This window comes from Myotis davidii, unplaced genomic scaffold (genome assembly GCF_000327345.1).
Source record: "Myotis davidii unplaced genomic scaffold, ASM32734v1 scaffold398, whole genome shotgun sequence".
NCBI classification, from domain to species: domain Eukaryota; kingdom Metazoa; phylum Chordata; class Mammalia; order Chiroptera; family Vespertilionidae; genus Myotis; species Myotis davidii.
In genome coordinates, this window is record NW_006290024.1 from 493,941 (window position 1) to 497,778 (window position 3,838).

A 3,838-nucleotide genomic window follows, 5' to 3' on the forward strand; every position below is an offset into this window, starting at 1 on the left:
GTTAGGTTGTCCCTCTATTATTATTATTATTATTATTATTATTATTATTATTATTTTGTTCTTATATTTCAATAACATTGAAGTGTACAAATATATTATTGATAACTACATGTATTTTTATTATTTCCTTAGAATACTTTTCAAAAAATGTAACTGGTGTGTCAAAGGGTATAAACATTCAGAAAGCTTTTGGTATATAGCCAAATTGCCATCAGAATCTTATTGTTATATCTGCACTCCCATTTGATTTTCCCACTATGCTCTCTTCCACCTTCCACCAATTCAATATGACTTACTTCTAAGTCATACTGAACTTCATTTACTAGGCTTGCTACCACAGATGTCTGCCATTTCTTAAGATTAGCCATTATATGCCTGGGCCCTTCCTAATCTCTCTCTCTCTCTCTCTCTCTCGCTCTTCTTAGCCATATCCTCTATTAAGCATTAGTTTTATATCCCTAAGTACCTGTCAAACATATTTACATTGGTGACTCAATTTTTGGTTTACATTCATCAAGCCTAAAAGTGAGCTTTTCTTCTATCTTGATGTCTTCTGCTTTCTATTAATGGTACCAAGGTTCTCCCATTACCGTGGCATGTGTTGCTGACGCCCATCATCTCTGTAATCAGTTTCCAGCTCCTGTACATTGTCCCTCTGATTTGTTTCTCACCCCTCTCTTTTCCACTTCATTCTCCCTAACACTGTTCGAAATCATCCTTTCCTCCTTCATAGCTGATAAATGTGAAATCTGCAGATGCCTTGCTGTCACTGAGATGCAGTAAATTCTAAGCCACTTCTAACAGTTTGACTTCATGAGTTTTCCCACAAACACACTAAAGCATTTCTAAGAGATTTCATTTGAAACTTGGCTACTTTAGTGTTTCCATAATTCTAGCTCTCAAAACTGCACCCTGTGAAGGCTTTTAAAATATCTGATTAGGTCCAACTTCCAGAAATTCTGATTCAAATCTAGAGTGGGGACTAGGCAATGATTTTTAAAAATATTCCCCAAATAATTTTAATTAAAATACAGATTTAAGAAGCACTTTTTTAAAACTACAAAATAGTATCGATAGAAGTTAATATCTAAATAAATTATCACATTATGTTCATATATTGGAAGACTTAAATAGTGTTAAGATGGTAGTACTTCCTAAAATGATCCATAGATTCAACACAATCCCTTTAAAAAATCCCCAGCTGATTTCTTTGTAAGAATTGGCAAGCACATCCTAAAATTTACATCAAACTTCAAAGGATGCAGAATAGTCAAAATAATATTGAAAAAGAAGAAAGTTGGAGGACTTACACTTCTTGATTTCAAAACTTACTACAATGCTACAATACAAGGATAGACATATAGATAAATGGAATAGGATTTGAGAATCCAGAAATAAGCACACATTTATGATTAATTAATCTTCAGCTGGGTGCCAAGTTTATTCAAATGGGAAAGGGCTATTTTCTTCAACAAACGGTGCTCAGATAGTTGGATTTATTTACATGCAAAGAACCAAAGTTAGCCCCCTACCTCACACCATACAAAAAAAGTTGAGTCAAAATGGATGAAAGACATAAATGTAAAACTGTAAAACTCTAAGAAGAAAACATAGTCATAAATATTTATGACATTGGAATAGGCAGTAGTTTCTTAAATATTATACCAAAAGCACAAACAATATAAGAAAAAAATAGATACACTTGGACATCATCAAAAGGAAAAATTGTGATGATTCAAAGAACATCATCAACAAATTGAGAAGACAATCACAGAATGGAAGAAGACGTTCTTTGCAAATCATACATCCGATAAGGGACTTGTATCTAGAAGAAAAAAAGAAAACTCTTACAACTGAAAACAAAAACAAACAAACAAAAACCCTAGTTCAAAAGTGGGCAAAGAGTCTAAATAGGGAGTTCTCCAAAACTCTAAAGAGGGTATAAAAATGGCTAATGAGCATAAGAGAAAAAAATGCTCAGCGATATTAGTCATCAGGGAAATTCAAATAAAACCACAATGAAATATCACTTCACACCCATTAGGATGGCTAAACTAAAAAATACAACAACAACAACAAAATACAAGTGTTGGTGAGAATGTGCGGAAATTAGAACCCTCATACAGTGCTGGTGGAGATGTAAAATGATGTAACTGATTTGGGAGATGGTTAAACAGACTTATCATCTGATTCAGTAATTCTATGCCTTTGTATTTACCCAAGAGAAAAGGAAGTATGTGGCCACACAAAAGTGTGTACATGAGTGTTCATAGCAGCATTATTCATCACAACCATTTAGAAACAGCTAAATGCCCATCAACTGATGAATGATAAAACGTGGTCTCTCCATGCAACAGAATCCTATTCAGCCATAAAAAGGAATAAAGAGCTGCTGCATTCTACTACATGAATGATCCCTGAACAAACTCTGCTGAGTGAAGGAAGCCTGTGGCCAAGGACCACATACTGCATGATTCCATTGATATTCAATGTCCAGATTAGGGAAATTGACAGAGACTGACAGTAGATTAGTGTCTGCCCAGGAGAAGGTGGCTTAGGGATTGAAAATTGGAGATAACAGCTGAGGAGTATGTTGTTTCTTCGGTGGGTAATGAACATGTTTTAAAAATTGATTCTAGTGATAGTTATGCAACTCTGTGAATAAAAACCATTGAATTGTACATGAATTCTATTGTATGTGAACAATATCTCAATAAAATTATTTTTTAAAAAAAACAACAACAACAAGAAGCACTGCTTTAGAGGCCAATATTTTCCAGGTCAATACCAGACACTGCTTGACCTCAAAACACCAGAGTCTGTGATTAGACTAGTGGTTCATCAACTGAGGGTGCCTTCACCCTGGCCAATTAGTTCAAGCAGTGACTGTATCTTGTAGCCTACTCAAGGAAAAGATATTAGCATACCTTATTTTTACCAAAACAGGCCTCAGTTTTTTAAATAACTAAGTGAATATTATTTAAAAAATAGGAAATATCTTTAAAAGGCTTGCTTTTGAAAAATGTGAGTAGAGAGAAACTAAGATGGCGGCATAGGTAAATACCAGGAAATTGCTGCCTCCCACAACAACTTCAATATACAATGAAAAGACAAAACAGACATCACCCAGAACTACAGGAAGGGTGGCTGAGTGGAAATTCTACAAATAGAAGGAAAGAAAAGCACACTGAGAGCCAGAGGAGCTGCGGAAGTAAAGTGCAGAAGTACGGAGGTTCGCACGCGGAAAGAGGCTGGCACCTGAGGACTCAGCTATCTTTTTGAATCGGGAGGGAGTCACAAGCTCCTGACTGCTCTGAACTCTGGTTCCGGGAAGTCTCTGGGGACCCAGGACTCATATGGGGAGAAACTGGACTGTCTGGCAGCAGGCAGAACTCTGAACTTGAGGGCAGCTTTCCCTCAGAGATGCTTGCAGCAATTATTGGGAAACTGAGAAGCACGGCCCCTTAGGGCAGGGCTGAGAATATGCCATAGCTGCTTGCTCCGTCCTTTGATTCCCTGAGACCCCGCCCCACCCAGGCTGCGGAGAGGCTTTTGCATATGAATGCCCTGGCCCTTTACAACCTGAAAATTACCTAACAAAGTGCAGCTGGGCCAGACAGAACCAGAACTTCCAAGAGAAGGCCCAAGGCCCCACAGCAGCTTGCATTGCTTCACAGCTGGGCCTCCTCTTGGCACCTCCAAACCCCAAACAAAGAAGAGGAATCTGCAGATCTCTTTGTAGCTCCTGCTGGGTAGCCTCAGGCAGAGGCTAAATTAGCACCACCTTAGATCCAAGAGCCAGTGTACCCAGTGGTCAGAGTGGGACCATCCAGATTAC

General features: G+C 37.9%; 1 protein-coding gene across 1 annotated transcript in view; it reads left to right on the forward strand.

Annotated features, from left to right (window-relative positions):
* Nucleotides 1-3,838, forward strand: part of TEKT3 (tektin 3) — a 29,948-nt gene that overhangs the window by 4,308 nt on the left and 21,802 nt on the right. The gene's annotated exons all lie outside the window — the stretch shown is intronic.